The 27795-nt window shown below is 48.1% G+C and overlaps 1 protein-coding gene across 21 annotated transcripts in view; it reads right to left on the minus strand.

The window, feature by feature from the left end:
* The window catches only part of SGMS1 (sphingomyelin synthase 1), a 263991-nt gene that overhangs the window by 160729 nt on the left and 75467 nt on the right, over window positions 1–27795 (minus strand). For 14 of the 21 annotated variants that reach the window (XM_035724238.1, XM_027596054.2, XM_027596059.2 and 11 more), the window contains one exon: window positions 18887–18977. The exons of 3 other annotated variants lie outside the window; for them this stretch is intronic. The gene's annotated coding sequence lies outside the window, so the exon portion shown is untranslated. Of the gene's footprint in view, window positions 1–683; window positions 705–5437; window positions 5548–5818; window positions 5839–8257; window positions 8477–18886; window positions 18978–27795 lie in introns of those variants that run through there. 4 more of the 21 variants (XM_027596045.2, XM_027596047.2, XM_027596055.2 and 1 more) reach the window with 4 other exon arrangements.

The raw sequence follows: 27795 nt of genomic DNA on the forward strand, positions 1-27795 counted from the left end.
CCAAGGGGGCTAGGGGGGAGTCCCCACTGAGGATCTGCTTCCTGCTATCCGCCCACGGGAGACAAGCAAGCAAAGGTCGCACACAGACCCACCTCCGGCCCTTTCTAACTGGAAGACTTCGTCGCTCAGGCTTGTCCACAGACCAACAAATACCTGCCCACATTTCACATTTTCCTGATGAGTTGTTTTTAAATTCACTAAAATTTTAGGATTCTGCCACTTGATACTGTGCAGAGCCAAAACTTTGTCACCTGAGAACATGAGGGCAGTGGAAAAAAGGAAGAAATACCTGTCTTTCAATCTCCAGATCCTTCACTTTCAACGTATTTAGGCAGATGCCCTCAAGAACTCACAAACTTTTTCTAAGGAAGTAAAAATGTGCAAATTTATAAATATACATCAACTCTGCAATCTTGACAACAGCTCCAAAAAGTGGGTTGATCTGTCACAGGTGTGAAAATGAACGTATCATCCAAATAAAGATTCTCAGCACAAATCAATTTCTCCCAAGACAATGCAAATGGATACAGCTGAGTCCAACCTGAAATGAGGTGAAGTAAAAGACCAGCATGAAACCATGGCCCATACAAACAATGGCTGCCGGGGAAATTCTTCAACCCTTCCTAAAGCCCCGTGAGAGAACTACCACCCTAGCCCCGGCTGGGTGGGGAGTGCCACCTTACTGAAAAATGAGAGTCCTGTACTCCTCCCAGAGGTCTGCAGAAGGCTCAGCCCTCCGAGTAAAAGTCTCAGATGCTCATGTGCCCTGTCCCTGAGAGGGAAATGATTAGCTACTGCCTGGGCAGAGAGGGGAAATGACCTTGCGGGCTTGTGTGGAAACAACAAAATGCTGTTTTTCCAGAACAGTTGATTAAGAACATGCTGTCCTAAGTGCAGTCAAGTGAAATGTTCCTTCCTGGTTCCCAGCCCTCAGAGGAGGAAAAGAACGAAGCCGAACAAAGCCTGGGGGTCACCTCCATGTGCATGTACTGTTCCACAGGCACTGTCATCCTGACAGCCCAGAGTGACTGAGGCCGCAGAGACTCAGGAGGACAGACAGCTGTCAGGATATACTGACTCTGTTGCTCTATGTATTTAACACGGCAAGTTATTAAGATCATACAGGTTTTACAAAGAGAAAGAACGAAGGCCAAGAAAGCTGAGTTAAGTTACGCCAAAACCACAACTACACATCCTCTCATGTTCCTGGGAACCCAGAAGCATGTTCTATCTGCTCTGACTAAGGAAGATTCTAAATGAGGTGGCCTATATGAACAGTGACCATATTTCCTATCTAAAAATTGGGACACAATCTGACAAGCATAAACACATACCTGGAATCCACCAGGCAGAATTTTGCAACCAAGGACGGGCTCACAAAATCCCAGTGTGTCACCACCCTGCCCACCTAGCAAGATTCCCAGGCCCCTCCTCTGGAGATCTGATTCAGCAAGCCTGGGTGGTGCCTGAGAATCTCTACTTTTAACAAGCACCCTGAGGAGATTCTTATGCTCGGGCAAGTTTGGGGAACACTGGATTGGACCAATGATACACCATAACACTTAGCTCTCTTTAAGAGCATTCCACCTTTAAATTCCACTTAGCAAGAGCATCAATTATGTTAGCTTATAAATGGTAACAATAATGAATATTTGTCTTCTCCCAGCCCCTCAAATCATAATACAATTTTGGTGATGCCCATTTTAGAGAAATGGGTTACGTGACTTGTTCAGGGCTACACAACCAGTGGATGAAGGGGGGCAGGGGGGTGTTCAGGCTCTGACAGCTACACTCAGAACCATTCCATACACTGCCTCCTCTTTCACAGCATAGTTCCTGCTCCTGTTTCACAAGGAAGAGCAGTTGACTGATGCCCAAAAAGTCGTAACGATTTAGGAAAACATTTCTGAACTCTCAGTCCTTTCAAATTGCTAGCTATGTAGCGACCCAGAGATCCACCGCTCTCTCTCTAACAGGAGGTTTTTATCCCGTGCTCCTCTCAGATTTCTCTCTCAGGGAGTTTTGGTCCTAGCCTCCATACCTTTCCCCAGAAAGTATAAAGGAGGCATCAAAGGCCAATGGACCCTCCGAGAAAAACTAGCAATTAGCTTAGAGGAAGGGCAAGGTGCTGTAATTTAGCCCCCAAATCTGAACAATATATCAGACTGAGAGCTGATATAGGTGTCTACAAATCACTAGTAAAGAACAAAAAATACGTGATATTCAAACATTTTCGTGGTTGCTTTCCTCGATCACATCTAACCTAACACTGAATTTAAAAAAAAAAATCAAATGTTTTTGCTCATCCTGCCTTAAAAAAAAAGTGTTGACATATCAAATGAGCAGTAGAGTATCAAAATATCACCCCCCGCCCCACCGCCCAACCTCTTTCTGGCCTCAGGTTAATTACAAGTCAATCAAGTTTGAAAAGGACACAAAAACCAGAACCCAAATCAAAGTCACGATTCCTTCAACAAGTACTTACGGACGGCCTTCTATGTGCCAGGCACTGTCCTAGATGCTATGGACACAACCAGAATAACACAGATTAAAAACCCCCGCCCTCAAGAAGCTCACATCCCACTAGAGGATATAAGTACTGTAAGCAAAGAACAAATAAGCTGTTGGTCAGCCCTCACTGGCCTGCAAGCAAAACAAAGCAGGGGCAGGACAGATGTGGCTGCCGTGGTCCCAAAGGTCTTCCCCATAAGGGGCCCTCTGAGCAGAGCCCCCAGGGAGATGGGGAGCAAAGCTACACAATATCCATGGGGAGCATGTCCCCAAAGGGGAAGGAGAATGTGCAGCAGATACTCTCCCATCCAAACGACAAATGCCCCAATTTTCTCTCTGCCTAGATGGCGCCACTCCTCTCCTGGCAGCTCCACACCTCCCCATCCAATCAGCCGGTCATGTAGACCATACCTCCTCCATGTTCATCTCCAGTCCCTCCCTGAGCAACGCAAGGCCTTGTCCTCACAAGCCTGGATGACCGCAGAAGCTCTACACCTGTCTCCCCATGTCCTTTAGGTTCCCAGCCCCCATGCCTATTCACTAAGAAGCCAGGGTCGTTTTTTAAAATTAAGGCACGTGTAACCATGTCACAGCCTTCTCTAAACAGCTCCATGCTTCCCACGGCTCTCTGGAATGAAATCTGGACCCTCCTTCATGTCCAGACCCTGCAGGCACAGGCCAGCCCTGCGCGCCTCTCTGATCATTCCCCACCCCCCCAGCCCCTTCCCAGAGCTCACTAGCCTTCCTTCAGCTTCTCTAACGTGCCTAGCTCCTTTCTGCCCCAGGGCCTTTGCTGGTGTCCCTTCAGCCTGGGGAGACCTTCCCCATCTCCCCAGCATCCCTCTCTGTCATCCCTGCAGCTCACAGTCACTGCCACGTGGCTTTCCTGACCCGCATCCCTGCAGACCGCACAGTGCACACCTCTGATGCCCCGTTTCTGCGATTCAAGATCTGCCCCACCCCTGGAAGCTCCCAACCATCTCCATGGCAAGGACCACCTTGGCTGAACTCACTTTGGCATCTCCAGTGCCTCAAAAACAGCAGAGTTCAAAAACTACTTGGGAAGAGACTTCGCCTTCGCCTCAGCTCCCCTGTGCTCTCTGTCCAGGAGAACGCACCGTTGCATTTTCCCACTGTGTCGTCTACGCCTCGCGCCCCCCTCCGGTCCTAGTAACAGGCCGTGGTAAAATAACGAGGTCCCAAGTGGGTGTGCTCTCAGTTTCACCGCATGTGACAAGGTCAGCCTGTCACGGGATGCCCAGCAAGCAGAAGTGTCCACTCCTGGAGCCTCACAGCCCAGGACAGACAGTCCTCCAGGAGCCAGTGAAAAGGAGCTGGAGGAACAGCAGGCCCTGGGGCGACAGGACGTCCCGCTGGCACACGGTTATCAGACTTTTAAAAAAATCAGAGCTAGGGGAGGCGCTCACTCCGGCAGGACATAAAACGCTTGCACACAGCCCGCGGTTCCCACGTGAGTGGCGGCCTCCATCCGCCAGCTGGACGCCAACCAGGCCAAGTGCGTTGCTCGCACGTGCTCCCGCTTACCCCAACTGCACCCCTGCAAGAGCCACATGACCTGACCCCGCCTCGGACCAGCAGGGAAGACGGGGACGTCACGGGCTCAGGCTCGCAGAGCTCTTAACTGCTGCGACCCACGAACCAGAAGCAGCCGTCAGACTCCAAAATCTCGGCAAAGCACGGTGATCAGCGCGCAGTGTCCCCATACCGCAAGGGGCTTTACCAAGTGCTGGCTCCGCTGCTCAAGCCCAAGGCCCCCGCCGACAGGCCCGGAGAGCGGCCGTGACCGGCACAAGATCACACAGCCGAAGGCTCCATCCCTGTCCCTCCGTCAGGACCTCCCCTCGCAGGAGGTCCCTGAGGCCCTCAGCGTACATGCCCCACGTCTAGCTGGCCTAAGGAACCCTGTAACATTACAAAGACCCAACGGAAGCTTCTAGAGAGGAGCCAAAGCAAAACAGAAGGACCTATCCCTCTCCTTTCTCGCAGCTGCCCCTGGGCTGAGCCTACACAGGCAGCCCCTGGCCTGCACACCCACACAGCCCTGCTGAGCCCAGAAGCCCGGGGACACCAAGGCCCTGGGCCCCGGCCAGCCGTGCTTGCAGGGGAAGCAGCCAGGGCCCTGACACTCCTGTCCAGAACACCGCTCCCTTGGGAGTGGCAATCAACACAACTTTGCTCGCACGATCCCTTCTGTACAAGAGAGGGGAGGAAGGCCTGAGCCGGGGGAGTCACCTGTACCCAAATCAGTTTACTGTGGCATCCAACCGCCTCTCACTCTTCCCCAAATTAGCCGGCTCGTGGCCACCAGCCACCACACGGCCTGCCAGGCCAGACCACGCCAGCAGTGAGGTGTGCTTAGGGCTTTCTTGGAGGAACAGGCCTAAATGGCCTTCTGCCATCCTCAGGGGCTTCGACCCCAATACACTAAGTGCCCAAGTGGCACCTCCCAGGAGAACTTCTGTCCTGACCAGGGGCCCCAGACCGCGGCTCAGCCGGAGACTGGACGGGGCCAGCTGAAGCCCCACAACAGATCCCATCAGGAATGGCCCCCCACCCCCACACCGGCGCAAGCCCCCAGCCCAGCCACTCAGCCAAGGGCCCCTGGCCACGTCGGACTTCAGACCACACAGGGTGCCGCGTGCAATGCTCTACCTAAAACCGTAACCATGGGGCGCCTGGCTGGCTCAGTCAGTGGAGCATGCGGCTCTTGATCTCCATGTCATGAGCTGGAGCTCCATGCTGGGTATAGAGATGACTTAAATAAATAAAGTTTAAGAAAAAAAGAAAAACAGAGTTGCATGATCATCCGGTGAGTTTTTTTTAAGTAAAAATCACATAAGCATGTCCGTAAGAGCCCCTCAAACATTTAAAGAGCGTAACAATCTAGGAGAATTAAAAGACCCACCATTCTGCTGCTCACACTTGAGGACCGAGATGTAGGGGACAGAAGGGGACCCCAGCGTCCTTGACACGGGCAGTGTCCCCAGCGTTGGCAGTGGGTTGCGGTCTGCAGACTGAGCCTTGATGGCTCACTTCCCTCCTCAACAAACGGGTCAACAACAGCTCGCCCGTGTCACAGTGAGACAGCAAGTGAGAAAGGGGAAGTCAGTCCACTAGCACGTGAGTAGCACAAAATAAACCGTAAGTGAATGCTTGCTTCCTTCCCTAATGCACTTGAAGAACTTCCTCTCTGCATCAACATTCCTCTGCCCTTTGATTAATCCCTCATAGTCTTCTTTCAACATTAACCACTCACGGACACTTTTATTCCAGCAATTCAGTATACCTTCCGTATGGACATGTGCGGAAACATGTGTCAGGATATATGCCCGATGACAGTCACTCCAGCATTGGTTGTGACCTTTAAAAAAAAAAAAAAGTAATAGCAGCTAACTAGAATACTCTTGTCGAGCTTTAAAGGTGGGGGCTAATAAAAGGAACGAAGTTTAAGGTACACAACTGGACATACTGATCAAATGGATAAAAATAAATTTTGTATACTAACTTTGGTGTCCAAATAGTTTACCAGCGGGGAGGGGAAAAAAAAGAAGGGTAGGAGGAGATGGGGGCAAAGTAATGCCCCCATGTTCACATCCTAACCCCCCCCCGGAACTATAAATATATTAGCTCACAAGGCAAAAGGGGCTTTGCAGATGGGATCAATTGAGGATACTGAGGTGCCATGCGTATCCAGGATTCTCCAGGAATCATATGGGTCCTTAAAATCAGAGCCCCTGTCCAGGGTTTGATGACAGAGGAGTGGTCATAGACACAATGGAGGAAGAGGCCACAAACCAAAGAAAAATGGCAGAAGGCGGGCAAGGCCCGAAGCCTCTGACATGTTGATTTTAACCCAGTGAGACCCACATCGGGCTTCTGATCCACAGAAGCATAATACACGTGTGCTTAACAATAGGAACGTTACAGTAGTTAAGGACGAGAGCAAGAGAAAGAGATGCGGAGGGAAAGGGGGGGTAAATGACTTATAATTTTATATCTTTTTGGACGCTCTGAATATTTACTATAAATGCAATGCTTTTACTTTAACTCCTATGTAGGCACGGAGGGAAGGAAGAAATTCTTTGCCCAGTGTTCAGGTCATGACTCCCTGACCACAAGAGCTTTCATGTTTCTCAATGAAGTTGGAAAAAAAAATTAATAAAAAAAATAATAAAAGGCTTCCCCACAGCATTCAGCTCCTTCTGCCTGAAGGGTGCCGGGTTTCTCTTTCCTGCACCAGACCAAATCCTACCCACACATCAAGGCCTACCTCAAGCGTCATCCCTCGGGGTCTGGGCCTCCTCCCCCGGGCTCTCCGCCATGGCGGGATTTACGGGGCTGTGCGGGGCCTGGCGGAGCCTGGGGGATGGGGAGCTTCCTGGGACCAGGGCCTGTGCCAACCAACTGCTCCCTCCTAACAGGAGGATGATTAGTAAGGGCTTGCCTGACAGAAATGATTACTGGATTGCACTAATGCCAAACCAATCTAGGAAGCACCGGTTTCAAATTAACGAGGAGTCTTCTGCTGGGAAAAACCTGTTGTCATCCGATAGGCATTACCCACCTGTCTGCTTCGCCAGCAGGCCCTGGACAGGTCACTCCCCAAAGTCACAGCCAAGCGTTCACTGTGTAAATCCCCTTTCAGAATCAACTTTTGACTTTGATTTACAAAGGCCGTTGATTATTGAGAGGCACTGCTTCACAGCTCCAGATCTAATTTCCAGTCTGAATCTTCCAGTTCTGGCTGCCAACACTTGGAAGTTATATTTAAATTAGACTACGGGCAGTCGCGCCGAGATCAGCCCTCCCTCCTCCCACCACACTGAACCTAACGGGACATTTTGTAATCCGTGGCGGGTGGGGAGATCACAGCACAGTTACTACAGCTGAGATGGAAAACAATGCAAAACCTCGTCCGCTCCATTAATGACACTTTTTTTTTTTAAAGATTTTATCTAGGGGCGCCAGGGTGGCTCAGTCGTTAAGCGTCTGCGTTCGGCTAGGTCATGATCCCAGTGTCCTGGGATCGAGCCCCGCATTGGGCTCCCTGCTCTGTGGGAAGCCTGCTTCTCCCTCTCCCACTCCCCCTGCTTGTGTTCCCTCTCTTGCTGTGTCTCTGTCAAATAAGTAAATAAAATCTTAAAAAAAAAAAAAGATTTTATTATTTATTTGCAAGAGAGAGAGAGAGAGAGCGCGCGCGAGCACACAAGCAGAGGGAGCAAGCAGACTTCCCGCTGAGTGGGGAGCCCGAATCAGGGCTCAATCCCAGGACGCTGAGAGCATGACCTGAGCTGAAGGCAGACACTTAACCGATTGAGCCACCCAGGCCCCCTATTAATGACACTTTTAGCGTCGAAGGAGCCCGGAGAGGAGACAGAGTGACACCTGATTAAATGTTCACATGGTGACACGTGCCTCCAGCTGTCTCCGCTAACGCTCCAGCAGAGAAGCTCTTGTTTTAACCTCCAGGTCTAACAAATACTAGAGCACCCACCTCTGTGGGAATGGTGGAGTCCAGACTCCCCAAGAGGCTACACTGCAGCGTCCCGATGAGCCGCCCTGTACAACGGAGGACCCAGCGCATGCCATCCAATCATAGACAAGCGGCAGACACGGCCATCCTCGTGGGTGTTAAACCAAAGCTCGTCATTACTTATTTTTGTTGCTGGTGCTGTTTTCGTCTTAAAGTTAGATCTCTTCAGGTGTAATTTATGCAGGAACCCACCTTTTTCAGGGCAGAGCTCTCTGACTTTTGTCCAAACCACAGAGTCATGTAATCAGCTCCACCGTCAAGATACAGAACATTTCATTTATTCCAAAGAGCTCCTTTTGCCCTTTGTAAGTCCATCCTCCCTGCCCGCTCACGACCACTCTTCCGTCTTCTGCCCTTGTCCTCCAGCCTTGTGCAGAACGTCACGAGACATGGGATCACACAGCATGGACCCTGGAGAGGCACACAGGATGTACCTTTTTGAGTTTGGCTTCTTTCCCAAAACGTATAATGCACATGAGACTCATTCCAATAACTGTGCATCCCTGTCACTGCTGAGTTAGCATTCCGTTGACAGACATCCCAGCTCACGCACCCACCACTACTTGAAGAAGGATTTAGTGTTTCCCAGCTTGGGGCAGTCGTGAATGAAGCTGTTAGAAATGCTGAGGAGCAAAGGACAGTAGAACAGATCCACGAAACTAGGAGCTGGTTCTTTGAAAGAATTCACAAGATTGATAAACCCCTGGCCAGACTTATCAAAAAGAAAAGAGAAATGACCCAAATCAACAAAATCATGAATGAAAGAGGAGAGATCACAACCAACACCAAAGAAATACAAACAATTATAAGAACATATTATGAGCAACTCTATGCCAGCAAATCAGATAACCTGGAAGAAATGGGTGCATTCCTAGAGATGTATCAACTACCAAAATGGAACCAGGAAGAAATAGAAAACCTGAACAGACCTATAACCACTAAGGAAATTGAAGCAGTCATCAAAAATCTCCCAACAAACAAAAGCCCAGGGCCAGATGGCTTCCCAGGGGAATTCTATCAGACATTTCAAGAAGAATTAATACCTATTCTCCTAAAACAATCTACACATTCAATGCAATCCCCATCAAAATACCATCCACCTTTTTCAAAGAAATGGAACAAATAATCCTAAAATTTGTATGGAACCAGAAGAGACCCGGAATAGCCAGAGGAATGTTGAAAAAGAAAAGCAAAGCCGGCGGCATCACAACTCCGGACTTCCAGCTCTATTACAAAGCTGTCATCATCAAGACAGTATGGTACTGGCACAAAAACAGACACATCGATCAATGGAACAGAATCGAGAGCCCAGAAATGGACCCTCAACGCTATGGTCAACTCATCTTTGACAAAGCAGGAAAGAATGTCCAATGGAAAAAAGACAGTCTCTTCTTGTGTAAATGGTGTTGGGAAAATTGGACAGCCACATACAGAAGAATGAAACTGGACCATTTCCTCACACCACACACAAAAATAGACTCCAAATGGTTGAAAGACCTCAATGTGAGACAGGAGTCTATCAAAATCCTAAAGGAGAACACAGGCAGCAACCTCTTCGACCTCAGCCGCAGCAACTTCTTCCTAGAAACATCGCCAAAGGCAAGGGAAGCAAGGGCAAAAATGAACTTTTGGGATTTCATCAAGATAAAAAGCTTTTGCACAGCAAAAGAAACAGTCCACAAAACCAAAAGACAACCGACAGAATGGGAGAAAATAGTTGCAAATGACATATCAGATAAAGGGCTAGTATCCAAAATCTATAAAGAACTTATCAAACTCAACACCCAAAGAACAAATAATCCAATCAAGAAATGGGCAGAAGACATGAACAGACATTTTTCCAAAGAAGACATCCAAATGGCCAACAGACACATGAAAAAGTGCTCAACATCGCTCGGCATCAGGGAAATCCAAATCAAAACCTCCATGAGATACCACCTCACACCCGTCAGAATGGCTAAAATGAACAAGTCAGGAAACGACAGACGTTGGCGGGGATGTGGAGAAAGGGGAACCCTCCTACACTGTTGGTGGGAATGCAAGCTGGTGCAGCCACTCTGGAAAACAGTATGGAGGTTCCTCAAACAGTTGAAAATAGAGCTACCATACAATGCAGCAATTGCACTACTGGGTATTTACCCCAAAGATACAAATGTAGGGATCTGAAGGGGTACGTGCACCCCAATGTTTATAGCAGCAATGTCCACAATAGCCGAACTGTGGAAAGAGCCAAGATGTCCATCGACAGATGAATGGATAAAGAAGATGGGGTGTATATACACAATGGAATATTATGCAGCCATCAGAAGGAATGAGATCTTGCCATTTGCAACGACGTGGATGGAACTGGAGGGTGTTATGCTGAGTGAGATAAGTCAATCAGAGAAAGACATGTATCGTATGACCTCACTGATATGAGGAATTCTTAATCTCAGGAACAAACTGAGGGTTGCTGGAGTGGTCGGGGGTGGGAGGGATGGGGTGGCTGGGTGACAGACATTGGGGAGGGTATGTGCTATGGTGAGTGCTGTGAATTGTGCAAGACTGTTGAATCACGGATCTGTACTTCTGAAACATATAATGCAATATATGTTAAGAAAAAAAAAAGAAGAAGATAGCAGGAGGGGAAGAATGAAAGGGAGTAAGTCGGAGGGGGAGACGAACCATGAGAGACGATGGACTCTGAAAAACAAACTGAGGGTTCTAGAGGGGAGGAGGGTGGGGGGATGGGTCAGCCTGGTGATGGGTATTAAAGAGGGCACGTTCTGCATGGAGCACTGGGTGTTATGCACAAACAATGAATCATGGAACACTACATCAAAAACTAATGATGTAATGTATGGTGATTAACATAACAATAAAAAATTATTAAAAAAAAAGAAAAGAAATGCTGAGGAGCTGCGGAGACACATAAGACCCTGCTCTTGGCCCTGAACTAGTCGGGCCTCCTACACATAGAATGCGTTCACATTTACTAATTAATGTAGGCACTCCCACATCAAAACACTCTTTCTTTTGCAATCCTAATTGTATTGCAATTATTTGAAAGTATCAGAAAATTATTCCAGCCCATACTTTCAAAACCACTAGCTGTTGCAATAAATCACTACACGGCTTGTAACCACAGCCTTCTCTTAGCTAGCACTGTGATTTTTGCCGCCCGTCGGCAGACCAGGGACCAGTGGTCGTGACCGTAAGCCCCCCTGAAGAGAAGAGGGGAGGACACGGCAGCCAGACACACTCTCCCCTTCTGGAAGACCCAGAGAATCTCAGGGATAGCTGGTGTGACGTGGAAAACCACCAGGTAATCATGACCCAAAATATATCCAAAAACTAACAGGTCACCCTTCCACTGGTTTCACTTACAATTTCTCTGTCGTGCCCATACACAGGTAACCAATGCTATCATGACGATGCTGGGTGCTGAAGACCCTGAGCTGTCCGATGCAAGTTGCTAAGGACCGGCAGGCCTCCGGTCCCACAAGTTCAAGTTACACCAAAGTGCTTTCAGTCTCTCTGTTTTCACTACGGATTCCACTGAGAAAAACAGCGAAGCAAGGAAAATTGCTCTTCTCAGCTCCAGCTCAGAAAGCTCACCAGACACCGGTGTGGGCCTCTGGCCCCCAAAGCACCCACCCCGGTGGGGCTCCCCGACAAGGGCACCTTCCCCCGACATGTGCTCTAGGCTCTAAAATTACCGTCTATGCCGCTTCTGTACTGCCCTCCATCCCACGCCCAAACTCCCCTTCCCGGCCAGTTCATCTGGCAAATGGACAATCCAAAGCGTGAAAGACACAAAGTCGCTCCCACCCCAGGGGTTTGGGATAATAGTTCAAGACCACACACTGAGATGTAAAAGTATCTCCCAGGCTCTCACTAGCCCAAAATGTGTTACAATAATTGACTTAAAGATGAGGACAGTGCTAAGAATGCATTAAACACAGTCATCAATTAGTGAGATCGATACTGAGCCTCATATTAAGCTCAAAATTAAGCCACTTAAGCCCCAACCATTTTAACTGTATTTGTACACATCTTTTAAAAATATAAGCTTTGGAGCACACATATTCCTAACTGCTCTTTCACATCAGAAACTGGAACTGGGTTATTCCTCGGCCACGGAACACTGCCAGGGATCAGTAGGAACTGTTTACAGAATGACCCAGAGGAAATGTCACACCCCCTGTATTTTCAAACCCACGAAGAATAACTATGAATCAAAGCTAGTCTGAATCTCATTTCAATTCCACATTTCCTCCTACCCAAGGAAAGGAAGCATATTGTTAAGTTCAAAAGACCCAAACAAGATATCAAAAAGCTGCCTGTGAGCACCAAACAAAAGATGTCTTATATAATTTATCTACAAATGCTAAAAATGCAATTCACTGCAATTATGCCTCTGCCTACGGACCATTGTGCCCTGTCACAGATATTTCTAAAGGATGCAGTTGAAGCAAAATGCCCATCTTTCCCAGCAAGAACAGAAACCAACATTTTGGTGATTATCTACCTACTATGTGCATCGAACTCCGATATAATAAGAATTTGAGACTCCTAAATATCCCTTAATGTCCATTCTCCCTTTCTTTCTTAATAACAGAACCCCCACTTTTGTAACTGGTGCCCAGCGTAAGAACCATAGCTCCCAGCATCTTCTGCAGCTAGGTGCAGCCATGGGGCGACGTTCTAGCCTGGAAGTTCCCAAAGTGGGTCTGGGGACCCCTGGGAGACCCCGCACCCCTTTTAGGTAATCCATGGGTCCAGAACCATTTTAATAATAACACTAAGATACAATTTGCCTCTTTAATGCTCACTCTCTCGTGAGCATATAGGGGAGTTTTTAGAGGCTACGTGACATCTGATGCCACAACAGACGGAAGGCAGAAGCTGATGGTGAGCATCCAGCTGTCTCCCATTAAGGCAGAATTAAAAGAGATTTACAAAATGTAAAGCAGTGGTAGTCTTCTCACTACTAGTTAGAAAATTTTATTTTTCCGAAAAAAGTAATCTATGCCAACATATAATGGTTCATTATTTTTAAATGAATTATCTTTTTAAATTTAAATTTAATTTAATGGCAGTTTAAAATATTTTAAATTTAAATTTAACTTAATTAAATGGTGGCTTAGAAAAACACAAATTATTTTATAGTTCTGGAGGTCGGAAGTCTAAAAACGAGTCTTATGGGGCCAGCATGAAGGTGTTGGCAGAGCTGAGCTCCCCCCTGGCCTTTCCCGGAGGCCGCCTGGGCTCCGTGGCTCATGCGCCCCTCCCTTCCAGCAACGGCAAGACTTCAATCTCTGCTTCCACCCTGCCAACTCCCTCCTGCCTCCCCTTATAGGGACCCTGGGGATTACCTGGTTACACCAGATCATTCAGGATCCTCTCCCCATCTCAAGATCCTTAACTTAAGCACATCTGCAGTCTCTCTTGCCATGTAATAAGGTAATATATTCACAGGTTCTGGGCATTAGGATGGGGACATCTTTGGGGGCCATTTTTCTGCCTACGGTAAAATGCAAGATATAACGCACATAAGTGAAGCTCTTTGGGGTCCTCAATTGTATTTAAGAGCATAAAGGGTTTCTTCAGAGCAAAACATTTGAGAACTACTGCTCTAGCACATGAACAGATTAGGTAGTTATTAGGTGGGAAAATAAAACCCAGAAAAAGCTAAGTCATTAACCAAAGTCATGAAGACCGTGAACAGAACTTCAGCTTGAACTCAGGTTGTCTGGCTACCCACGAACCTAGTATGACTCCCTCTAGGCCATGCTGTCAACCCCCGAACACCCCGACTGAGAAAAAGACAAACAAAAGTCATTCTGTGGGCATTTCTGTGGGCATCAAATAAAGGGTATGACAACAAACATTTGGATGTGAATTTGCTGAGTGGGAGGGAGGTCAAGTTTGAGAAGAAGGTGCCAAAAATAAGCCTGCTTTTCAAAACCTTATTTAGAAATAGACAAGTTCATTACCTCATGTGGGAAAGGAGGAAAATGTTACAAATGGCCAAGTGTCCCCATGCTGAGTCAGAGAGAGGAGAAGCCAACCATTCATGGTCTAGACAAGCCCGGTTAGGGCCAAGGTCATGAGACATGGGGCATGTGGCGCAAAGCACTGCTTGGGGTCACACGACAGGGCCTGGTGAGCAGACTCATCTTGACAAGACTGTCAAACCCCAGTTCTTCACACCCTCCCTGAGAAGGACATGTGAGAGACCACATTCCTGGGCTGTCTCTGCATCGCTCTGATAGGACCAGAGTCAAGACTTCGCAGCGAGAAACTGCATTCGGGTGACTGTGTTAAAATCATGCTAATGATCCAAATCTCAGCCTCCCAAGGACACATATTCACCGTAAGAGGGGAGAATGGGGAAGTCCAAAGGGCCAGCGGCCGCTCTACCCAGTCACTGCCCGGGCCCAGGAACAAGGGACGGAACGGGGGATTCGATCCCTCTCCGCGTGCTCAGGCAGTGTGTGCTTCTGCACGGCGGCTCCTTGAGAAGCACTGGCCACTCCTGGCAGCTCCTCAGCTCTTCTGCATCTCCTGCCCCACTCCCCGGGAGAAGCTTCTGGAGTGCTCAGCTAACCACACCACTTGGAAAGCAAAAACCTCCCCTAGCGCCTGAACTGACAGCCAACAAGAACCCAAAACATGAGGACATAGACTACGTAACTGCTGTCCAGAGGGGAAAAGCCACAGAATCATCTGATGCTTCTGGTTTCCAAGGAAAAGCACAGAGCCAGTAGAACAGGCCATCCTTCAGAATATTTCTAGCCACGGCGCTCAGCGTTTCCCGAGAACGTTTCCAGTGCCTGCCTTTATATGATTACACTGGTGTTACAAAAATCCTCCCTGCAACCTACAGAGCATAAAGATGTTTCGGACCAGACACGCCTCCCACAGCACTCCCATCACAAAGCTGTAACCCACACACACGGGTCAGAGTGCGGTGGCCCACAGGTGATTATTCTGCTGCAGAATGAATTAAAAAACTATGAAATCAGCAATCTCGGTTGGCATCCATTTTGAAACAAAACATGTTTTCATGTGCTGACACCCAAGGCAACTTGACATTTTAGAGATCAGACATCATGCTGTTTTCTGTGCCTATTAAGGGGACGTGCAATGTAAAGTCGGGGGTTTGGGGAGACAATGCCTCCTCTAATTCACAGCAGTAAACACCTGTTTTCTGCACTCCGCATGAGGAAGAAAGGCATCCACAGGCAGAGATCCACAATTAAATCTTTTATACCCAGGATTCCTCTAACAGTAAACACGGAGAAGCAAAAGAAAGGAGCGGTGAATGAGAACTCTGTGCTTATGAGTTATTCCAAAATAAGAGACTTGACTTTCCAAAGAAGCGAATATTAGTAAATTAACTAGAATGAGTGCATTAGATTAACTAGGAAAAAAAAAAAAAAAACCAACACAGGCAGAAGTTTAAGGCCATAGTATGTGATGTGAGTGTCGATATAGGTTTAATGAGCTCTCAAGGAGACTGCTACTGTGCTAGCCTGTAGCCATGGGTAAAACAAAGTAACGTACCCGGTAAAGTTTTAAGAGTCAAAGAAAACTGATAAAGGGCACATACAGAAAGCTGACTATGAAGTATTGCTTGGGTACTACCAATTTAGAAATTACGGTGGACTAGGTATTTGAAGGGCCCATCTGCTATGCTGGAATTAGGTTCTGAATAAATTAATTTTAGGAATACTTTCTAGTACATTGGCTAGCTCCAGCTAGAGAAACAAACACCAGGAAGACATGGCAGGGACAGCACACTGAAACCTGACCAAAGAAGAGAGCAGCAGTTGCCGTGGAGGCCAGGTGAATACGAGCAATGGGATGGGGCATCCAGACCCTCCGCTTTCTGCAGGGACAGAAAACCCAACCAGAGACCAGGATTCCCAAAGGAAATGAACACGGTCCTGGCTCTGTAGCACCCTCCTGGCTCCGAGGACAAACACACATAAATTTCAACAAGACCTCAGGATTCTGCTATATAATTATCAAACAAATATGAGCACATAATCAAAGCTCACCATGGATACTAGGAAACAAGCCACAAACACAGATTTATTGGCATTATCCGATGCAGAATATGGAACAACTCTGTTTGGTGTTGCTTACAGATATGAAAGATGGAGGTGGAAAAAAAATGAGCAAGCAAAAAAGAGACCACTAAATATATTCAGCAGATTGGAAGCAGAAATTGAGCTTTTCAAGATGAAGAAATAGGGGGCCTGGGTGGCTCAGGTGGTTAAGCATCTGCCTTCGGCTCAGGTCATGATCCCAGCCGTCCTGGGATCGAGCCCCACATCAGGCTCCCTGCTCAGTGGGTAGCATGCTTCTCCCTCTCACTCTGCTCATGCTCTCTAATAAATTACTTTTTAAAAGTATTAAGAAATATAATCATTGGAATTAAAAACTCAAAGGATGGGTTAAATAAAAAATTCAACACCACTGAAGAGAAAAGTACTGAACTGGAAGCTAAATCTTAAGAAATTACCTAGAATCAAACAGAGAGAAAGGACAGGGAAGAAAATACCAATTACAAAGTAAAAGACACAGAGAAGAAAAAGAGAAGCTCTAACATCTACTTATCAAAACCAGAAGGAGCAAATAGAGAGAGGGGCGAGAGACCGCATTCAGAGCATTAATAGCTGGGAAATTTTCAGAGCCAATGAAAGGTATAAATCTATAGATACACAACACACAACAAATACAAACAGTATAAAAACCAGAAAGCCACACACAGACACAGGGCAGGGAGACTGCGGGGCCCCGATGACAAGTAAGTGATCTCAAAATAAGGCAAGCCATTTACCAAAGAGTGACGATGAAAGACCTACTGTGGTTTCCCAAGAGCAACAACAAAAGCCGTAGGACGATGAGCAGTATGTTCACGATGCTGCCAGACAGTGGCTGTCAGCTAAGAACTGGGACAGCAACATGAACACATGTTCACATAAACCAAAGTCGAGAGAAGCTATGACCTAGCGATTCTGAGGGAAGACAATTCTGAAGGAGGCACCTCTCACCAGGGGAAAGGTACAGGATGAAAGAAGGGAAGAGACGCAAGACATGGTGGACATATGAAATTAAACATAGTGTCTCTAATGGGTAACCATAGTCTGACGTGTCGGGCAAAACACAGAACTGAAACACAGAAAGGAAGGCATGAGAACAGAAGGAGACACTGTTCACTAGGTGTCCTACGAGTTTCCTACTATTCTGAGAGGGGATGGCAACACCTTAACTACGGATTGACTTCAAAACCGTGAAGCATGCACAGTGTACTTTCAGGGTAATCACAGAAGGACAGAAATGGAATGCATTCCAAACCCGCAGAGAAAAGAACACTGAATGAGAACACAAATCAACAAAAACTTCAATCAATCAAAAAAAAAAAAGATTAGCAATGAAAATGAACCAAACACATATAGTTAAGAGAGTATTAGATAGTATTTCAAAAAAAAAAAAAAAAAACCAGAAACGAAGAAAAGCGCCAGTAGTCATATAATAAAAGACTGAAAATTTTGTCTACATTAAAATCACAAACTCTGTTCTCCAAAGTATACTAAAAAGAAAAATGCTCAACCTCACTATTAATCAGGAAAATGCAAATTAAGACCAAGTGATATACTATCTTATACCCACTACACTGGCAACAAAATACCCAATTTTGGAAGGAAGTGGAGCAACAGATAAAAATGTGATAGATTTTTTTAGAAGATTTTATTTATTTATTTTTGTGAGAGAGAGAACACAAGCCGGGGGCAGGGGGGCAGTGCAGAGGGAGAAGCAGGCTCCCCACTGATCAGGGAGCCCGACATGGGGCTTGATCCCAGGACCCTGGCCTCATGACCTGAGCCGAAGGCAGACACTTCACCAACTGAGCCCCTCTGGTTCACATGCAACAAGTGAATGTGAACAACACAACTGAGTAAATGTAACCTGCAGAATGCTATGTGCAATATACCCTTCTTACCCAGCCTGAAAACAAACAACACAAAGCACTCTCCTGTTTGCATATGTACACAGAGATGGGAATTGTGTTTCAGGATGCAAAGCAACCAGCACCAGGAAGAGCGCAGTCCCATGCAGGGGATTTTCACTCTCGGTCAAGGCTGTTTCTCAACACAAGCAATGGTGTGCTGGTCTGGTTCTGGAGCAAACCCTTCACGTCATCCAGGCCAGCAAGCCCAATGACACAGCCCCAGGCCGTCCAAGTGCAGAGCAGAGCACACGCTGGGTAGCCACAATCTTCCCAGACAGAGAGCCTCCATCACAACCAATTCCAGAATACAGGAAATGTCCTGGCCCCAAATGGCACCCTAGGCCCCCTGCCCCTGGAACCTCCCCTCATAATTTCTTCTACAAACAATTAAATTACGATGTATAGTTTTGGTTAAAGGTGAAAAATGGTGTAGACTCAGGAGAGATTTTCCTGAATCCTGAATCCAGATGGCCCTTTTTCCTTTTAAATGTCCTCATTGATTATGTGACTTGAGAGCTCACAACGCCCTTTCCGTCCTCTTCAGCGACCCTGGCAGAGGCTACTGTTCGGGTCCTTCGTTTCCCACACGTCTACACCCTGGCCTGTGCTGCCTTCCCAGTCCAATCCTGTCTCCTTCCTTCCCAACCAGACTTGGCCTTCCCTGGGCTGATGTAGAGCTGGGGCCCCTCGAAGGCCTGGAGGCCCCCCATGCAGCAGAGCCTCATGTGCAATCACAGAACAGAGCAAGAGTGACTCTGGGGAACTTCGGATCCATGACGCGTCTGCAAACGGATAAAAGGCGGAGTCTGACTTACGTGCTGTCTTTCATACGCTCTCTGCTATGCTCCTATTTCACTGCTCTCAAAATTCAGAAGATCTATAGCTCTTTGGTCACTGGAGCTTTGCCTGGAATGATAAGAGCAGGAAATGAGAAAGGAGGAAACTAGAAGGAACCGAAGCGCCCACTGGGGAAGGAAACTCTCTTGTGCCATCGTTCCTGACATTTAAAAGGGAAAAGGGCCACCGGAAGCAAAGAAAATCTCCAGCAACCTCCGGTCAAAGCCATTTTTCGTCGTTAACCAAAACTATTAATAGTAATTTTTTTTAAAGATTTTATTTATTCATTTGACAGAGAGAGACCCAGCGAGAAAGGGAACACAGCAGGGGGAGTGGGAGAGGGAGAAGCAGGCTTCCCGCGGAGCAGGGAGCCGGATCCGGGGCTCGATCCCAGGAGCCTGGGACCATGCCCTGAGCCGAGGGCAGACGCTTAACGGCTGAGCCACCCAGGCGCCCCTATTAATAGTAATTTAATGTTTTTAGAAAAAAATCGTCGTTATTTACAAACACCTTTCACACACACTTTTTTTAAATTTGAGCCACGGATTTTGAGAACAGGCAAGTATCAATTTAAATGCAGGAGCTGACGTTCCCAAAGGTTAGGGAACTTTCCCACAACCGCTCATCCAGTGAGTACCATAGAGGAACGAGAACCACCTTGACCATTCCAACCCTCTTCCATGACCCCAAATCCTAATAGGATGGTTTCAACCTGAAAAGCAGTATTATTATTTCTCCTTGCACTGCATATACTTTCTCAGCCAACAGACACAGAAATGGCTTTGCCCATTGAGTGACAGAGTGACGGTCATAGGATTAAATGTTTTTTTTACCACAGACAACGCAGAAGGTAGAACATGCACACCAGGATAGTTAAGAAATGCACGTATCTTGTCCACACACCCTCCTTTTCTCTTTAAGTCAGTTATAACTGCTGGGCTGCTTCTTTTCTTTTTAACTTTTCATTTGGAAATAAGTTCGAGCTTACAGAAAAGTCACGGAACGGTAACAGTACAAAGAACGCCAAGCACACCTCACTCAGTTGCCCCTACCACCACCCAGCAGCCACGGACCTGACCACTCACTGGCTGCAGACTCTCTACACATACACACAGCGTCGATTCTGAGCCGGTGGAGGTACGTGCCAGACCTCGTGGCGCTTCACCTCTAAACACTTCAGAATGGGGATATCCCCAGATGGCAGTAAACCCAGTACTTTACCGCCATCTTCAATTAACCCCACGATGCACTTCATGGAGCCTCTTTCCCCCAATTCAGGATCCAGTCCAGGGGCAGGCATATAGCACTTAACTGCATTATTCCGAAACACACAGCTTGCTTTGGTCTTCCGTGGCCTTTGCAATTCAGAATAGCGTCCCCTATCTCTTTTGTATTAATAAAGCATTTCTGTTTTGACTTGTCTGATGTTTCCTCATGATTCAATTCAGCCAGAAACCACCGAGGTGATGTGTTCTTCTCCAGGGGTCTCATCTGAAGGTGCGGGAGGCCCACGTGCCCCTCCTTGGCTGCCCAGGCCAAGTGCTATCCAATTCCTCTGGTAAAAAATTATTTTTTTCTCTTGAAGCTAATAAGTCATCAGGGAGGAGATACTGCAAGACCATGAAAAGACCTTGTCCCTCATCAAAATGTCCCCTAGGTTTCACATCCATCACCGACCTGTGCGGGCCACTGCCCCTCCAACACCCTCCACATTACCCTTCATTACTCGGCACCGTATTGTTTGCTCACCTCTTTGTCCATTTGTGGCCACACTGGAAGTTCTAGTTTTTCAATAACTGATCATGTTTATCCTGCCGCGTATGATTTATCTCCGCACTACACCGTCTTGGTGCTCAGCCTACCTCAGATCTAGCCAGCGGGCACCCCCTTGAACCTAGCTCCTTTATCTGTGCAGCGCGCCCCCCCACCGTTGTCTTATTTTCCTAACTTTTCTTTCCTTCCTTTCTGGCATTAAAAGAGCTGGGTTCCCCATGTGCTTGCCCTGTCTCTGCCCTGCACGCAGTCACTCCTCCAGAGTCCTGGCTCCTGGTGGGGAGGAGGGCGTAGGCACTGGCTGCTTCCCCTGTCGGCGGTTCGGCTCACGGACGAGCCACATCTCTTGCTTCTTCGCCATCGTAAGGTGGGCAGTTAGAGGGGGTTCCATTTGATCCAGAGGGCAGCTAAGTCATCAGCAGACCGGCTCAGTCGTGGGAGGCTTGGTGGAGACGGGGATGTTTGAGCTGTGCCCTCCCAGGCTCTACCCCCACGGGAGGGCCAGGCCAGCGCCCGCAGCTCGCCTTTCCCTCTCCATGGTTTCAACATTCAAGGATGCTTCAGGAACACGGGCTGCTCTAATGGAAGAGGGAAGAATCAAGACACTGAGCATACAGTGAAGGCTCTTTATTTAAACATTTCAAAGAAACCCCCCTGCTAAGGACGTTTCTTAGAAGTGCATGTGTTTACTTGCACTGCAACACGGTGGCGGGAGAGATGCTCTCTAGCCGTCTGGCAGACTCTGAACAAAATGCCAGGGAAATGGCTCTATTCCTTCCAGGAGGCTGACCGTCACTTCAGACGCCAGCTGGCTGTCACTCGGACAGGAATCGACACTTACTTCCACAACCCTTCCTCCAGGGGCATACCAAACCACTACAGGCCACCAAAGAAAGAAAACGTAGTTGCTACTCTTCGTTCTTCTTGTTTACGTGCATGTACTTAGGGGTGGAGAGAAGAGTCCTCTCACGAGAAATCACCTCCTGGTGCACTTACATTTCTCCTCCTAACCACTGATGAGAAAATCATAAGGAGCAAAACAGTCAAAAAAGGGGCGCCTGCGTGGCTCAGTCGGTTAAGCATATGCCTTCGGCTCAGGTCATGATCTCAGGGTCCTGGGATCGAGTCCCACATCGGGCTCCCAGCTCAGCAGGGAGTCTGCTTCTCCCTCTCCCTCTGCCCAATCCCTGCTTGTATGCACTCTCTCTCTCAAATAAATAAATAAAATATTCAAAACAAAATAGTCAAAAGAAAAAGAAAAGAAAAAAAGAAACAACTCTACAACCCCAGACACAAAGTTAATCAAAAAGGTAATTGTCAGGGCGCCTGGGTGGCTCAGATGGTTAAGCGTCTGCCTTCGGCTCAGGTCATGATCCCAGGGTCCTGGGATCGAGTCCCGCATCGGGCTCCCTGCTCCTTGGGAGCCTGCTTCTCCCTCTGCTTCTCTCTCTCTCTCTCTCTCTCTCTCTCTCTCTCCCCACCTCTGTCGCTCATGAATAAATAAATAAAATCATTAAAAAAAAAAGACTGCAACATCCTTTAAAAAAAAAAAAAAAAAAAAAAAAAAAAAAAAAGGTAATTGTCAAACAAGAGCAGTATTTTTATCACATACAGGAGAAGAGAGGAAAATGGAGAACAGGCCTTGCCCTGCCCAAACCAGGAGCTCTGTGCCCACAGCACACACATGCGCACAACACCCTCCTCCTACTTCTTGAGCAGACTTTCTCCTTACTAGAAATCCACACCGCAGCCCGCCTAATCCAATTTCGCAAAAGGAACATGCCCGCCAAAGCTTGGCGGGTCCCACCCGGCTGCCTCGGGCTCTGCCTCGGGCCGCCGAGAACCTGCAGGCAAGCCCTGTTACACATGCCAACACACCGTGTACCTGTCCTCTTGCACTCGCGCTCTCCAGATGGACCTGTCCCATCAGGACTCTCAGATCTTAATTCTGTCTCCCCGAGTCAGCAGGTGCCCAGCACCCTGATCAACCTGACCGTCTGCCCCCCACTTCCCGGAAGCCTCCACGATCTGCCCCCCGCCCAGCTTTGCACACATGTCCCAATGTTGTCCACCCGTCACAGCGAACACCCTGCAGCCATCGCCCTTCACGGGACACCCTGCCCTCCCTTTCTTCTCTTGACTAACTCACGGAGGAGGCTTGACAACCTTGGGGAATTTTTTGTGATCCCCATTCAAAGCTGAGTGAGTGCCCCAAACTTCCTACTCTCAGAGCGCCTGTGCTCACCTTTAAATAAACAGCCAACAACTTGCTGAGCGCTGATGACGTGCTAAGCTACAGGCACCTACCACGTGTCACATCACTGAGGGCCCACACTAGGTCCGGAAGCGGGGCGGGGGGGCACGGTGCTCTTCCTAGGGATAAACAAATGGTGTGCCGGTTCAAAGATTAAAAGGACCTCTCAGGAGGTAGAATCTGGAATTCTGCAGAAGGAAGTCAAGCCCCTTCTCAAGAAGTTCTTACACTGTTTAACCAACAGGCTCCTCCACTAAGGGACACATCCGTTCCGACACACATGGCGCAAGCGAGGATCAGTGAAGAGGCAAACACCCATCCACTGGACTCCACCGGGGCCCCCACGTCGCTGAGCCAATGCCCAGCTAGCCGCAGACTGTGGACCTGAGCTGAGGGAGGAGCAGGGGCAGGAAAGCCGAGGACAGTCTCGTGAAGAGTGTGTCACAGAGGAGGAGTATTTCAGGACAACTCGGTCACTTGCCCAGGTTCCCTTCTTCACGCTGCAGACCCTGACTATGCCATCATAAATATCGGCCAGGCTCAAAGCGATCTAAGGGCTCTACCCTCCCTGGGGAAAGTGTTTTTAAAAAAAGGGAAAGGATCAAAAGGAGAAGTTGTAGAGCGCCCTGAAACCTAACTCAAAGTGTGAAAGTCACAGGGCACGTTTAACCTAGGGAAGAGGAAGCAAGGGAGGGGCCACGGTGGGACATCACATTAAGCACCACCCGGCCAAGAGCAACGGACAGCATTTTTCCAATCCTGCCAAAGACAGAGCAGAGCAAACAGTTTTAACCTATAGTATGAGAATTTGGCTTCAATATGAAGATTTTCCCCAAAGCAAGAATTTTTAACTAAGGAATATGGAGTCTGTGCCCCATGACATGACCACTCTTCAATTACCAGCATGCAGAGCTCCCATATAGGTGCTCAAACAGCGTTGGGATCCATGATTCCGCCTCACGGAAGCTGCGATCGTACAGACAACACAGTGTTCATGGAGTGCTCTACTGTAAGCTAGAAGTCACCCGGGGGACCTGGGGGGGGGGGGGGGGCAGGCCCAGCTCGGCTATAGGATTCACACCCTGCTTCCCCTGGTTCAAAGTCCAATATCTTCACTACAGGCATTAGATTAAAACGCACGAAAACTTAACTATCTGTAAAATGGGACAATACCTGCCTCGTGAGGCTCCTGGAAGGATTCAGTAAGTTAATCCTCCAACATCTAGCCTGTGCTTATCACAAAGCAAGCACTCTGCTTCTATTGAAGCCGAGATAGCCTATTTCAATGAGTCCAATTTAACCTCAAGATGAAAAAGAACAGGTCATGCGTTCAACCGCTCGGCCCATCCAGATCCATCCCCCTCCCTCAACAGACTTTCACAGGGTGTCCGTCACACGTGGAGCGCTGGGTGAAGACAGGAGTGACGCAGTCCACAGTGGTGTGCAGAGCACCCACCATGCCATAATCAGCCACAAACATGGTGTGCCAGGCACCTTTCTAAGCACCATGCATGTATGTGTGTGTACTCTCAATCCTCATAATGACCCTTTAAGGTAAGTACTATTTATTATTCCCATTTACAGGTGAGAAACTGAGGCACAGAAAGGACAAGTCACTTGCTCTAGGTTACACAGCTTCTAACGGACAGAGCTGGGATTTCATCCCACGGCTGTCTGATTTCAGCATCCCGTGCTCCTAACTACCGGACACATGGCCTCCCCCGAGACCTGAGCACCAGAAACTAGAGCAGGGACAGGCTAGGAAAAAGGTCCCGCAGGAAGATACAGCATAGTGTTGCAGATGCCTGTGCTGTCCTTACAACTAACAGAAAGCACGCGCCCTTTTAGTAGAGAAACGATGTGTTCAAGCCCAGACTGAACACCATGCACAGAACCCCGGTGCGCACATGCTGAAGGGAGAGGGGAGGGCTAGGCGCCCGGGCGTAGATCACTGGTCCTCCCATCAACAACCTGCCTGACCTCTCTGTGCTGCACTGCCCTCCTTGTAGGAATGACATGAGATGACTTATATACAGAGCTTACTTCCAGTACCTGCCACTAAAGACTATCCAAGTCAATCAGTCAGCCAATCAATCAATCAAACTGCAGCTGCTGTTTTGCATCAAGACTCAGTCCCCAGCCAGACAAGAACCGCAGTCAGCAGACAGCACCAGTCTACAGACCAAGAAGCGCGCCATCTGTAGGATCTGAAATACATTGCGGATTCAGGAAAATATCAAGAGGCGTGAACTGTTACAAGGAATTATAAACCCATGTTACAAAATGCTAAGGAAGAAAAGTCTCCCGTTTTAAGAGGTAAGAGTAGCTGTGGTGTGCTGCTCACCCATTCTGCTTGAACACTTCACAGAGGTTATTCAAGCTTCAAACCACTCAGAGGCTCTTCAAATCACCCTGACTGTACAGATGAGGATTCTCAGCCGCCAAGGGGTAAAGTGATGGGCTCCATGTCACGCCACAGGCAAAAACCAGAGACTGTGGCTCAAAACTGAAAGACTCACCAGTTGAGGGTCGGATCAAACGCCGCCACTCTGCAAAGCCCTGCCTTGACAGCAACGGAAATTTCGTGCAGCAACGCTCAGTGCAATGCAGGTCTCACCCCCATGGTGCATTTTGTGCCTCAGAGAAGCCCAAGTTACTGAGAGGTCATGACATGTCACCCACTGAAGCGATTATCCTAGTACAGACCGTATTTGGCCATCCAGTGGGAACACGGTCAGAGAGGGCTCATTTACCCCGAAGTGACTGGACATCCGCACCGCGGGTCCCAGAGCTGGGACAACAGTGATGTCAGTGGTGCACACAAAGCTCATTTCTGGGGTGAGAGTGGGTACAGAAGGAGAAGGTACATCAGGATACCCTTGTCTAGTTTTGTTTACAGCAGGGCATCCTTATCGCAGACAGCACAACCTATGACTGTCAAGCTTTCTTAATTACGGTTTTCTGGGTCATGCGCCCTCAAGGAAAAGAGAAGGCAACCACAAAGTTCACTGTATAAATTCTAAGACATGAGTCTGCCTCGAATACTTCTGAAGCAGGAACCCTGTCCCTGGGGGAAGAGTCCACACTGGTCACCATTGCGTCCTCAGCACAACAGGCCTTCAAAACCTATCAGTGGATGCCCCCCCCCGGCCCCGGGGCCACGCAGACCGGCACAGGGGACACGACAGGCAGGGCTGCCTGACAAAGTGCCACCTACCCCATTCCAGCCAGCCTCAGCACCAAACTGCTCTTAGAAACCGGAAAGTTCGAGAAATGTGGGGGAGGAGGAGATAGGATTTTCTGTGTTTGCTGGGGCTGGGGGGCTGAACAAACACATACTTTGGGGGCAAAAAATGCCTCCCAACCCTTTTTGACTCTTCAAAATATTTGTCCATATACTGAAATACTTACTGGCCTAAAATGTGCCTTCTGATCTGCTATTTCAGAAACATGAATCACGGTGTCAAGAACACACTGCGAGCCTTGTGCTGGATGCGGCCGACAAAAGAAGACCAAGGCGGCCGGAGCGCCCGCAGCTCTAACACAGACACGGGCTGCAAACAAACAACCAGGGTCCCGCACAATGAGCGCTTTCAGCAGAGCAGAACCCAGGGCAGGAGGGCACAGAGCAGGGGAGCGACCAGCGTGGCCACACACTTCAGCCCTGAGGTGTAAGAAAGGACCTTCCTCAACCCGCGGGCTTTGCGATTTCTTTGTGCAATCCTCATTTTTTTCTCCCAAATGAACAGCAGTCCAGGACATCTATATGTTAAATACTTCAAATCATCACCATGCTCCTCAGTGCTCATCCTACCCCCATGAAAAACTGCATGGTGTCTGAGCTGTCCCAGGGTTTTTTGGCCCTAGTGTTTTCTTCAAGATCCCTGGCATTCGCATAGCCAATTAAAACTGCATCCCATTTTCTGTCCAAAAGTCTTTTTGTTTTTTTATTATTATTTTTTTTTTAATTTATCTGAGAGAGTGAGTGAGCAAGAACAGGGTGAGGGGCAGAGGGAGAAGCAGACTCTCCACTGAGCAGGGAGTCTGATGCAGGACTCGATCCAAGGACCCTGGGATTATGATCTGAGCCGAAGGCAGATGCTTAACCAACTGAGCCACCCAGGTGTCCCTCTGTCCCAAAGTCTTAAAGATAAAAGCAAAATGAATGAATGACACTATCATGAGAAGTTCATTTTACTAGGTTATTTCAGTGTTATCCATATCCGAGAAAGTCGCACATGCACTTGAAAGGAAGGGGCATAAATATAAAGTCACAAAATGAACAAAAGAGGTTGATTTTCCAACCACAAGATAATGCTTTGGTGTGCTTGAATATTAAAATAATTTTTAAATTTCTGATAGCCAGAGCTAAAAAGGAAATGGGGCAGGCCACATAATTCTAATCAAAGGAAGAATATAAAAGGACTTTTCCACATTACCTCCACAATCCTCCCCAAAATTCGTTACCTGGAACATGGCCTTTACGTCTTTTACCTTGGATGGGTCCATCCATCTTTTCCTAGTGCTACCTGGTTCAGGTTCGGATTTCCTGCACTTGCTACGACCTTGGGCTAGACCGATAACTGATCTCTCTCGGTGCGTGAGCCAATTGCTGATGCTCGCATCAGCAATCCACTGAGCGCAGCCACGAGTCCTGGTGCGGAGTTGGCTGCCAGGACCAGTGTGCTCAGCACAGACTCAGAGGAGTTCCAAGTCTGCTGGGGAACCACGACACGCCCGCTGACAAAGGACACAGGTGCCATATACACCCAAAGAATGAGATACTGATCTTGACAAAAAGATGTGCGCAGCTTGAGTACAGCGAAAACGGGGTATTGTTAAGGAAACTAAAGTCTCCAC

The sequence above is a fragment of the Zalophus californianus genome, chromosome 15, assembly GCF_009762305.2.
Source record: "Zalophus californianus isolate mZalCal1 chromosome 15, mZalCal1.pri.v2, whole genome shotgun sequence".
NCBI classification, from domain to species: Eukaryota; Metazoa; Chordata; class Mammalia; order Carnivora; family Otariidae; genus Zalophus; species Zalophus californianus.